Source organism: Felis catus, chromosome D1 (assembly GCF_018350175.1).
Source record: "Felis catus isolate Fca126 chromosome D1, F.catus_Fca126_mat1.0, whole genome shotgun sequence".
NCBI classification, from domain to species: domain Eukaryota; kingdom Metazoa; phylum Chordata; class Mammalia; order Carnivora; family Felidae; genus Felis; species Felis catus.
Window position 1 is genome coordinate 61,120,438 of NC_058377.1, and position 13,372 is coordinate 61,133,809.

The 13,372-nt window shown below is 32.5% G+C and overlaps 1 pseudogene; it reads left to right on the forward strand.

Annotated features, from left to right (window-relative positions):
- The first annotated feature begins 9,181 nt into the window (after positions 1–9,181).
- Positions 9,182–10,603, forward strand: LOC101093888 (annotated as a pseudogene).
- Positions 10,604–13,372: the final 2,769 nt, after the last annotated feature.

The window sequence follows — 13,372 nt, forward strand, 5'->3', positions numbered from 1 at the left end:
AGGATTCAGATATGCTAATCTGTAAGTAGTGATGTTCTCTATTAAAATTTTAATGGTTTCTTTATCTTCATGTCCTAACTGTGTCTTTTATAGTCATAATGTTCATTGTCTCAAATCATCCCCTAACTTTTCTTGATATAAATTCCATGCACTACAACTAAAAGCTAAGCAGTGTTTAGTGGCAACAACACTAAAAATATATTTAAACACTATATATAGGGTCAGTGCCCCTAACCCCTATGTTGTTGGGGATCAAGCACCAATGCAGTTGAAAATCCACTTATGACTTTTGACTCCCCCAAAACTTAACTACTAACAGCCCACTGTTGACTTGAAAACTCGCCAATAATATAAACAATTAAAGCATATTTTATATATGTTTTATCTACTGTATTCTTACAATAAAGTAAGCTAGAGAAAAGTGAGTGTTATTAATAAAATCATAAGAAAGAGAAAATATATTTACAGTATTGTACTGTGTTTACAAAAAAATCCACATGGACTCACGCAGTTCAAATTCATGTTGCTCAATAGTCAACTGAATATATATAAATGATATAAAGCTCACAGAAGAAAATTTACAGTTCTAAATTTCTAGATATCTCTGTTTATTAAGTAAATTTCATCATTAGTTAATAACCTTCCCCCCCAAATCAGGTTCTGATCATTTCACTGATGAATTCTTCTGAACACTAAAGAAATTATGTCAATCCTCTAAAATCACTTCCAGATTATAGAATCATAAAGAATATTGACTCATTTTAGGAAGCTGGATATATCCTAACACCAAAGTCAGTTAAAGATGTCCAAAAATAAAACTGAGAACAAACTGAGGGTTGATGGGGGGTGGGAGGGAGGAGAGGGTGGGTGATGGGTTTTGAGGAGGGCACCTTTTGGGATGAGCACTGGGTGTTGTATGAAAACCAATTTGTCAATAAATTTCATAAAAAAATAAATAAATAAATAAATAAATAAATAAATAAATAAAATAAAAAGATGTCCAAAAATATATATAGACCATTTCTCAAACTTATATCTCATGAACAGATGAAAAAATCTTCAATGAAATGTTAGTAAATTTAAGCTAATAATTTATCAAAATAACTATACAACATGACCAAATGGTGTCTATTTTTGGTATATAAGACTGATTTAACATTCAGAAAACCATGTAGCCTAGAATATCAGCCTACAGAAGAAAAATCACATTGATCATATAAATGGTTAAAGGAAAAAAAATTTTTAAATGGCAACAGCACATATTTATAATAAAAATATGAAGCAAACAAGGAATAAAGGAGAGCTCCGTCAATTTGATTAAAAAAATTAAAACCTAGAACTAAAACATATGTAAATTTAAAAAGTAATTAATAACCCAGTTAAAGCTTGAGTAAAAATTTTGTCCAGACATCCCACAAATAGAATATACAGATTGAAAATAAACACATGAAAAGATGCTCAGCATATTTTTCCATTAAGGAATTACAAATTAAAAAATGCAATAAGATTCCACTTCACACAATGGCTAAAATTAAAAATAAAGCAATATCAAATGTAGGTCAGGGTGCAAAGAAAGCAAGAGAACTTTTCACTCATTTTTGGTGGAAATGCAAACTGACACAGTCACTTTAGAAAAACATATGGAGGGATGTCTGAATGGCTCAGTCGGTTAAGTGTTGAACTTCAGCTCAGGTCATGATCTCTCAATTCGTGAGTTTGAGGTCCACATTGGGCTCTGTGCTGACAGCTTGGAGCCTGGAACCTGCTTAGATTCTATGTCTCCTTCTCTCTCTCTGTCCCTCCCCTACTAGCACTCTGTCTCAAAAATAAAAGTAAACATTAAAAAATTATTTAAAAAAGAAAAACATATGGAAGTTTCTTACAAAACTGAATATAGTCTTACCATGTGATTCACAATTACATTCCAAAGAATTTACCCAATGGGTTTGAAAACTATGTCCACACATAAACCTGCACATGGATACTTACAGCAACTTTATTCATAAAGAATTAGAAGTAACCAAGATGCCTTTCAATAGGTAAATGAATATCCAAACTGTAGTACCTCCTACAATGGATATATTCAGCATTAATAAGGTACCAAAAAATGAAAAAAACACAAATGAATCTTAAATGCATATTCTGAAGTAAATGAAGTGAATCTGAACGGGCTTTATATTGGGTGACTCTAGTGAAATTATATTATGAAAAAGCAAAGCTATCGAGACCACAAACATATCCATGCATCCCAGGGGGAGCAAGAGTGGGGAGATGTTGAATATGTGAAGCACATGGAAGGTTTTAGGTTCTATATGATACTATAAAGGTGGGTTATGATATGCATTTGACAAAACTCTTAGAATTTTAGAACACAGATGATCTTAATGTATGCAAATTTTAAAAAATCAACAAGGAGTTCAGGGGAATCCATGATGAAATACAAAAATATGAGAAACACTGTGTGTTAAAAATGTAGGGAAAAACCTCACTAAAATGGATGGGGAAAATGTTTTAACCTAACTCGGGAAATGAGTGGAGTCTGTGAGACTAAAAGCAAAAGACCTATACATACAGCATTGTATTCTAGTGGATAATTTTTCCCCATAGGGTTATAGGTTAACAATTCTAATACAGCTACATATGCATAGTGTTATTAAACAATTATGTAACTGTAGGGCATATAGTGGGGACCAGGTTTCTCAGTTTTGGAACGGCAGTTTACAGAGAAACATGAAGGGATACTAGAATACTTCTCGTGGTGACAGATTAGAGTTAGCCATTACTATGTTTAGTATTAGATAGACAACAGATGACAGAAAGATGATAGATAAATAGATGATGGATATTTATATATGTGTGTACATACACACAGGCTAGGATACACATATATATTTCCTTGCTCTGCCAGCTGAGAGGGTCTTAAACTAATGACAGTCCAGTAGCAAAGCACACCCAGCACCAAAACTTTGTTTCCAGTAACATTATCCAATTAAAGGAATCAGTAATCCTTGGAAAAATATCACAATCTAAGATTGGGGCAGGTGATATATAGGATACACCTGTAGCAATTTATGGTCCCAAAAGTAAGGAGGTGACCCTCCCCCCCCAAAAAAAAAACACACAATTGTGAGGTTAAGTCAAAGGGACACAGGAGTCAACTGAAAGAGTTCCTAATAGCCAAAGCTGGTCAGTGTGAAAAAATAAAGTAGTATTGGATTACGGTCTAAAGTATAAAATAAATATTAGAGCCCGTACTGATAAAAATAAATGATTGAATACATAAATAACTAAGGGACTAGATTAATTCTCATGCAAAATATTCCCAAACAATATTATGAGGATGCTCCATTCTAAAGGAGGTGGAGCGTAACTAGTCACTGTTTAATTTGTGGGCTACACATTGCAACTTACTGCCAAAGAGTAAACTTGGAAATGGGTGGAGAGAGAGAGAATCCTGACAAACACATCCTCAGCCAGGTGATGAAGCTTAATATCAATAGTGATAAACTATGTTGATAGTATATACCCTTGATATGTTTTGACATAAGTAATAGTATACCTCATCGATCTTCTCCAATAATATAACTTTAGTCTAATCATGGAGGAGATAATCATACTAATCTCAATTAGGGGATATTTTACAAAAACCTAACTAGTACTTCTAAAAACTGTAAAGTCATCAAAATTAAGAAAAGCCTGAGTAGTAACTGTCACAGTCAAGAGAACCTAACAGAACTAACTAGGTATCACTAGTAACTGTAACTTGGTATCCAGGTACAACTAAGGGAATCTGAGTAACATATGAAGTTTAATAAAATATGAACTTTAGTTAATATTGGTTCATTAATTATAAAAAAATAACCATATAATGTATAATTTTACTGGTAGGGGATCTTGGGCAGGAAGGCCAGCCTGGTACTGCAAGAGGAGGCAGAACATTGTCCTTGGGAAGGTAGCCCAGGTTATATTTTTATACTTGTGGAAGGTCTCCCATGAAAAAGTTGAGATAGGCAGGGCAGTTCAGCACAGTAGACACTGAGGAGAGTTTTGGGAAGTTGTACCAGGTAGTACCATTTACAGATATATCACAGATGAAAGAGCCCTTTATTTTCAGCTGCCCCACAGAAAGCAAGCACCCAGGCACTCTATGGTATGGTGGACTTCGCTGCAAATGTTAGCCTGGGTGAGTGATCAGAACCCAGAACCATGGAAATGGTTGCAAAACCATAGATACAAAGGAGAGGACTGTCTTTCTCTCTGGATGTTAAGGGAAAAGAAGCTTTCGCCAAGTAGCCTCAAAAGTCTGACCTTCACATTTATGATTCTCTTTAATTAAACTTTAAACCACTGAAATTTCCAGTTTCAAATGGATGTACTTATTACCAGATCATCAGCATGATTACCAGGTATCATCAGCACAACAACAGAGTTGAGATACAGTCTTAGAGAATGACAGGTTGTATTTGCCATGTTTTAATTCCAACACCTTTTCCTAGCCAAAAATAGCTCCCTGAAATTCACTTGCCTTTGCTTTGTGTAACCCTTCCCCTCCCCCAAAAAGTCAGCATATTTTCATTGCTCTAGTTGCCAAGGTCCACTGAAATCCTCAGGCTTTTCTTTCCTTCCAGTCTTAGCTCTTCCTGGCCCTGGGAACACCCTGGACCCCCACCAAGTTTAGATCAGATGATTAATGGTCTAAATTGTCAACCTCTTTCTTCTTATTCTTGAAGAACACACATTATCTTTTTTATTTTATTGTCTGACTGTTAAACACTACAGAAAATAAAACAGGAAGAAAAAATGAATATTTTACTATGTAAAGTAATTTCCATACTTTACTATATAAAGTAACTTTCATGGATCTATAGGCTTTAAATAGCTGTACAGTTTTAAATAGAAGATTTATTTTCTCTTTAACTTATAAATTTACCTCTATAAATACTTCTATATTTACCTTAGCAAAAACACTATTGCTCAAGGTGAATTTAGTAACAGGGAGAGAGACACGTACTCAATTTCTAATCATACAACTTATGTTTATGAGTTATCTAAGACAAATGCCTTAGACTCTCCTAATCTTAGCTTTATACTTTATACAGATTTTTACTTTATAAAAAATCTTTATAAAAAAAGTTTTATACTTTATACAGATTTATACTAAATTTGACTTTAAATCTGCTATAACACCATCTACCTCAGAGAGTTGTTTTGAAATTTGAATGAGAATATTTATAAAGCATCAAGTACAGTGTTTGGTAAGTATTATTTTCTTTGATTGACTTTTGCTGGCATAAAGTCAGTCAAATAAAGCAGAACAATAGCTATGTACATATCTGAAGTAGAGAAAAATATACATCCCAAAGGCCATCTCAATTGGTACATTCCCAGTTGATGAAGGCTCTGGCTTCCTAAAATAAGTTTGAATTTTAATAATAGAGTAATATGAAATTTGATTGAGTGTGTTCAGGAAGATGTTTGAACAATTTTAGTAGGGCACAAAAATACCATACTACTAGCAAAACAAATGATACATTTAAGAAAGCTCAGAGGGAATAGTTAAGGCACATCCTCGGATATACTGCTAGCATGCTGTGTGGTTGTATACTTCCCATCGGATGTCATTATTCAGAGTAATTTTGATCATCAGTGAACTTCTGCAAATAATCATAAAGAATATACCATGGTTAGCATTTGACTTAAAAGCTTATGTGTGAGTATGAATAAAAAAGAAAATATCAGGAATAAATTTTAAGTTTATTCCAAACAAAATCATAACCTTAAGATAGGTTATTTATTTTATTTTATGCTCCCTGAGTAGGGCTGTGAAATATTTTAGTTGGATTTTAAGATTTTTAGCTCTGTATTAATTGAGGTAAATAATTCTGTTTTAAAATAAGCTCTAGGGGCACCCTGGAGGCTGAGTTGGTTAAGTGTCCAAATCTTGATCTCTGCTCATGTCATGATCTCACAATTTGTGAGTTTGAGCCCCACATAGGTCTCTGCACTGATGACACAGGGCCGCTTGAGATTCTGTCTCTCCTTCTCTCTGTCCCTCTCTCCCTCTCTCTCTCTCAAAATAAATAAACTTAAAAAAATAAAATAAAATGAAATAAAGCTCCAAAACAGAATATTCTATTAAAGCAAATGATACCATACTTCATAAAAAGATGGCACTTATTTTCACTAGTTTTATGTATCAAACCATTTAATTATGGAGCATTTCAAACATCTACAGATGAACACAAATGCATAATGCTCTCATCATACAATGTCAACAACTGTAAACATTCTATTCTCTCCAGGCTTGGATTTGATTTTTTAAAGTAAAATTTGCATGTGTTTAAATATACAAGTCTTATCTGTACAGTTTTGAAAAAGGATATACCTATATATCCCACACCTTTATAAAGATATAATATTTTTCTATCACCTCAAAAAATCCTCTTTGTTCCTTCCCAATCTGTCTGTGACCCATTTCAATCCTCAGGCAACCAGTGAATGGATATTTTCAGTACCCATTTTTTTAAAGATTTTATTTTTAAGTAATCTCTACACCCAAGATGGGGCTCAAACTCACAACCCAGAGATCAAGAGTCGCAGGCTCTATTGACTGAGCCAACCAGGTACCCATTTTTTTTGTATGCTCTGGATCTTCATATAAATGAAATTATGTAATTAGTACTCTTTAGTAACTAGTAGCAGTCGATAGCTCAATATAATGATATAGAGTCATCTATGTTGTTGTACATAGAGTGAATCCATTTTTATTGCTGAGTAGAATTTCATTGGGTAAACATTCCAAAATTGATTTGTCTATCCACTGTTGATGAGTATTTGTGTTGTTTCCACACAGGGCAGTTGTGGGTAAAGCCGCTACAAACATTCTTATACAAGTCTTTGTGTGGACATATGCTTTCCTCACCTTGAGTAAGCTCTTAGGAGTTCAGTCATAGGTAATTAGGAGAATCTGTTGCTCCACATCCTTGCCAAAATTTGGTGTTGTGCTTTTTAATTTTGGCCATTCTAGTAGGTATGTAACAAGATGTCATGTTAGTTTTAATGTACAATTCCTGAAGCCTAATAATTTTGAGACATTCAGTGTCATTTGTATATTTTTCTCTGCTAAGTGCCAGTGTAGGTCTCTCCTTTTCCCATTGCTTGTTTTCTTATGTTGTTAGTTATAAGCATTGTCGTATGTTCCTAACACAAATTCTCTTACAGAAGGGATTGTGAATGCTTTCTCCCAGTCTTTGTCCTCTAAGTCCACTTAACAGTAAATTTCAAAATTTAATAACATGTAACAAGGCTATTTTCTTATGGTTATTGCTTTTGTGTTCTAAAAAAATATTACTTCCTACTGGGTTGCAAAGATACTCTTCTTCCTTTGATTTCACACATGTTAAAATTGGAGTTTTGTTTTGTTTTTAATACTTAGTTCTATTTTAGAAATGTAATTAATATTTGATTTTTTTGTGAAGTTGGAATCAAGGTTCTATGTGTGTGTGTGTGTGTGTGTGTGTGTGTGTATGTACACACACACACACACATATATATATATATATATATATATATATATATATATATATATTCAGTTGCACCAGAATTATTGGTATAAGAAACTGTGCTATCTTCACTGAATTACTACATTGGTCACTTTAGAACATTTGACTGAGGATGTAAAATATGTCTATTCTGTTCTTTCTATTAAGCACTCCCTATCTATTTGTCCGTTATCATAATGACTTACTATACTGTTTAAAGTTTGAAGTCTTTTATTTTAAGTTCCGATGTTTTGTTATTCTTTTTCCAATGAATTTAGGGTATTCATATAATTATTTTAGAATGAGTTTAAATTTCTTGGTTATTGATTGAAGTTGTTTTATTAAGCAACTTAGGAAGAACTGACATCTTAACATATTTCAGTCTTTCAAACCACTTTTAAAACTTTTTTAGGTCTTTTTAATTACTGTCATGTTTTATAATTTTAAGTGCTTATGGCTAACTACTCCATGCTTTTGATGCCACTGTAAGTGGTAGTATGAATTTTCACAGAATTTTAACTTAAATTTTAATTTCTCATTGTTTGCTAACAGTATATAGAAAAGTATTGATTCTATACCTGATTGATAAGCTAAATGGTTTTAAATTCTTGATTTCTATCTAAGTGTTCATGTGACTTATGAATTGGAAAGTTGGCTTCTTTCATTCCAATCTTACTGTCTTTTTATTTATTTTTTCTTGATATATTGACCTTGTTGGAACCTCCAGTAAAATATTAATATAATTGATGCCAGTCGATATGTTTGTCTTATTCCCAATCTTAGAAACAAATCTTTCTGTGTTTCACCATTCAGTATGATATTATCTGCAGATTTTTCATATATTCCTTTCACTAAATTGAACCACTTTTAGTTTTTGCCTAATTTGCTTAAAGTTTCTTTTTTAAAGTATCATATATGGATGCTAAATTTAATTACTAGTTTTTACTTGTTTTAGAATTATCTTTTCTTTGAGTTGTTTATACGGTGAATTTTTTTACTGTAAAAGTAGAAAAATACTAATAATAAATTCACCAACCATAGCATAAAAGCACCACTTTATTAAAAGATACATATATATATATACACACAAACACAGTCTCATTAAAGCAAATAAAGGGAAAAGTAACACTTAACAAAGAAGGGACTATGACAGGTAAATAAGCCTTATATGTAGACATTCTTGATCCTCATATCCAAAGTTTCTTCCCATTCCAATTCCTCAACATATTGTAGTTTTTCACAACATATTGTAGTTTTCTCTTATGTTTCCACTCAACTAATCAAAGTAACTTGAAAATGTAATACAAGTTTTGCTTACTGGCAGCGTTTTCAGCTGGTACTAGTGAATACAGACGAGGATTTCACAAAAGAATGAGCTAAAGATGATCATGGATCACTATACCACACTACCACCAGAAAAGACTGTTTCTAACTTCTACAGTTCCCATGGAATATTAAGTGGGATAGTCAATAATTTGAATTTAATCGTCAATTGTCCTCAAATGACTTTCCATTATGATTTTTAGTGTCTAATTGGTATGCTACTATATATAGTGATATCCAAACACCATATATTGCCTTATGTCTCCCCAGAAATACTGAAGAAGACCATAGAATATTTTCCAACAATTCTCAGCAGGATGTCCTCTGTCAATGACACTGCTTCAAATCCCTCTGCCTTCCTTCTGCTGGGTATACCTGGTCTGGAAGCTTTCCATATCTGGATTGCTTTCCCTTTCTTTGTTGTTTATCTGATAGCACTTGTGGGAAATGTCACAATCCTGGTTGTGATCAAGACTGAGCAGAGTCTTCATCAACCCATGTTCTAATTTTTGGCTCTTCTCTCCTTTATTGATCTAGGCCTTTCCACTTCTACCATTCCCAAGATGCTATCTTCTGGTTCAACTTCAGGGAGATAAAATTTGAAGGCTGCTTCATCCAAATGTTCTTTATCCGTACCTACACTGGCATGGAATCCGTTGTACTGCTGGCATGGCAACTGACTGCTTTGTTGCCATCTGTTACCTACTGACATATACCACTATTCTCACCAACAGAGTGGTAGCCATCATGGCCTCTGTTGTAGTGGGGAGGCCAGTCCTTCTTGTCATCCCTTTCTGCCCTCTTCTCAAATGGTTGCCCTTTTGTGGATACTACATTATTCCTCACACCTACTGTGAACACATGGGAATCGTGCATCTTTCCTGTGCTAACATAAGGGTCAACATCATCTATGGCTTATATACCATTGCTGCCCTGATTTCTGACTTGATCCTTATTGCCCTCTCCTATGTTCAGATCCTACGAGCTGTTTTCCACCTTCCTTCCAGGGATGCCAGACTCCAAAGCACTTAGCACATGTGGCTCCCATGTCTGTGTCATCTTAGCATTTTACATGCCAGCATTTTTCTCTTTTATGACTCACTGATTTGGTAGTAATATTCCTTGCTACATCCACATCTTTCTGGCCAATCTGTATGTAGTTGTTCCCCCTTGTTTAAATCCAGTCATTTATGGAACCAGGACAAAGCAAATTCAGGACTGAGTTGTGAAAATACTTGTAAATAAAGAATGACCCAAATGTATTCAAAAATTAATAAATTCTTCTAGGCTAACCTTCAACTTGTACATCTCTCAGGGTGTCCCCAATTGGGATTACGTAAAGGTCATTCAGACATTACTTCAGCCTTTATTATAGTCTCTTAAACTCACACTCATTGGTGCCTTTATGTAATTTCCATTTTTTCAATAGATTATATATTACTTTTTCTCACTGAAGGTGAGAGAAGATTGTGGGGCCTTGTAAAAGATGTAATCAAATTCTTGAATGCATGTGGACATGCCAGCAGTAAAATTTATGTACAGATTTGATAAAAAAGAAGATTTTGGTGGTATAAAATTTTTCAGGTTTTGGAAATATTCATGCATCAATATTTTAGAATATGTTCTTCAACTACCTATTTGTCTGCCAATGTTACTTTCATCTTGGAGCTATTTCTTAATTTCACTCAGAGGGTTATTGCAATGTGCATGCTAATTATCACTCAATTTATCTTCTTAAAGAGTTGAACCCATTCTATATTGCCATCTCTATAATCATACCAAAGGCAGAGGAAAACATTCATGAAAATAAAATTAGTTATAAAATTTCTTCATAAATGCAGCTATAAAAAGTATTAACAAAATTATGCAAACTGAGTTTAATGATATATAACATTATCCTGTATCATGACCAAGTAGCACTTATCTTACAAATGCATGGGAAATTTTTGCATTCAAAAATCAATTAATGTTTTCCCCCCATAATTTCAGACAAAAGTAACTACATGTGGTGTTAATAAATGCATAAAAAACATTTGAAAAAATCCATCATGAATTCCAGATAAAAATTTCAGAAAACTAGAAAGAGAAAGGAACTTATAAATAGGATAAAGGAAGCCTATGAAATTTGATAGATTACATCACAGTAAGAAAGACTGAATATTTTGTCTCTGTTATAAAAAAATACAAGGCTGCCTGTTCTTATAATGTCTATTTGCTTCTGTACTGGGGATTCTAGCCAATGCATTAAGGTAAGTAAAAGGAAATAAAAATCATTGATATTAGGAAGAAATTACCTGATGATCTGTTTTTTTCTATGTAGGAAAATCTTATGTAACATACTAAAACTACTAGATCTAATATGTGAGTTTATCGAGTTCAGAGGATACAAGTTTACTATACAAACAGTTAAAGTTCTTATTTTAATGGCATTCTATTAGAAAGTTAAATAAAAATATTGCTTGCCATAGCCTAAAAAGAGAATATTTAGGGACACATTTGATAAAAAAAGAAAAGTAAGACCTGAAGAGAGATAACTAAAAAGTATTGCTAAGATAAACTGATGAAGGCATATATAAAAGGAGACATATACAATCATCATATATCCAAGTCTTGATATTGTGAATATTTCTATTCTCTCCAAGTTGATATATAGATTTAATCACATTTCAATATAATTTCCAGCAGACTTTTTCTTATAGAAATTGAAAAGCTGATTCTAAAATCTATATAGAAATGTAAAGTAACTGAACAAGGTTAACAAAATTGGAGGACGTAATAAAGACAGAATGCTAGTGGCATAAAGATATGAAAATTAATCACTAAATTAGCATAGGAAGCCCCCAAACAGATCTGCACATATAGTCTTAGTTGATTTTCAACAAAATGATAAGGTAATTCAATACAAAATGGATAGATTTGGAGCAATTAGATGATCATATACAAAAATATGCACCCCAAACTATACCTTACATCCCATACAAAAATAAAGTAAAAGTGGATCATAAATTTAAATGTAAAACTTAAAATTAATAAAACTTCTAGGACACATTATATTAAAGAATAATAATTAGATATACTTTTTAAATTATTGAACTGAATTTCATAAAATTTAAGAGTTTTTGTTTTTCCAAAATACAATTAAGAGAATACAAACACAGGTTACAGAGTTCAAGAAAATTTTGCAAATTAAATATGTGATAATGGACTTTCATTTAGCATACACAGAGTAGTTTCAAAATTAGATAAAGAAAACCAACCATTCAATAAATTGGAAAAGATATTTTAGTGAATTTTTCATCAAAAGATATATACAGATTGAAAATCACTGCATAAAACATTCTCAGTATCATTAGTAATTAGGAAATCTATTTAAAATCTCAGTGACATACAACACACTATTATGATGTCCAAAAATTAAAGATACTGACTGAAAAATGTGTACTATATTTATGGGGACCTATTTCTGGCTCTGTTCTGTTCCATTGACCTATGTATTTATTCTTTTACCAATACCATACTGTCTTAATTATTGTAGATTTATAGTAAGTCTTCAGGTCAGGAAGTGTAACTTCTCCAACTTTGTTCTTTTCCTTCAATATTGCATTGGCTACTCTGGGGCTCTTGTTCCACTTCATATAAACTATAAAATCAGTTTTCCAGTATACACAAGTAACTTCCTGGGATATTGATTGGGATTATAAGAAATCTATACATCAAGTTGGGAAGATCTAACATCTTGACAGTACGTCATCTGGTTCTGGACTTCTGTTTATTGTTTTCTTTTGTTTCTTTTGTTTTGTTTTGTTTTTGTTTGTTTGTATGTGTTTTCTTTTACTGATTCAATCTCCTTGCTGCTAATAAGTCTGTTCATATTTTTTTATTTCTTGCTGCTTTAGTTTTGGTAGGATATATGTTTCTAGGAATTTATCCATTTATTCTTAGTTGTCTACTTTATTGGCATATAGTTGTCATAATATTCTCTTACAATCATTTGTATTTCTGTGGTGTTGGTGTTATTTTGTCTCTTTAACTTGTGAGTTTGTTTATTTGATTTATTTCTTATCTTTATAAGTCTGGCTAGAGATTTATCAATTTTATTGATCTTTTCAAAGAAACAACTATTGGTTTCGTTGAACAACAGTTCAATAATAATAATGAAACTATTATTTTCTTAGTTCCTATGTCAATTTTTTCTGGTATAATCTTTATTATTTTCTTCATTTTGCTAGGTTTGTGTTATTTTGTTCTTCTTTTTCTAGCTCCTTTAGGTGTAAGGTTAGGCTGTTTATTTGAGATTTTTCCTGCTTCTTGATGTATGCCTGTATTGCTCTAAACTACCCTGTTAGAAATTTTTTGCTGTATCCCAAAGATTTTGGACCATTGTATTTTAATTTTTGTTTGTTCCTATGCACTTTTCTTATTTCCTCTTTGATTTCTTCATTCACTCATTCATTGTTTAGTAGCATATTGTTTAACTTTCATGTGTTTTTGGCCTTTCCAGATTTTTC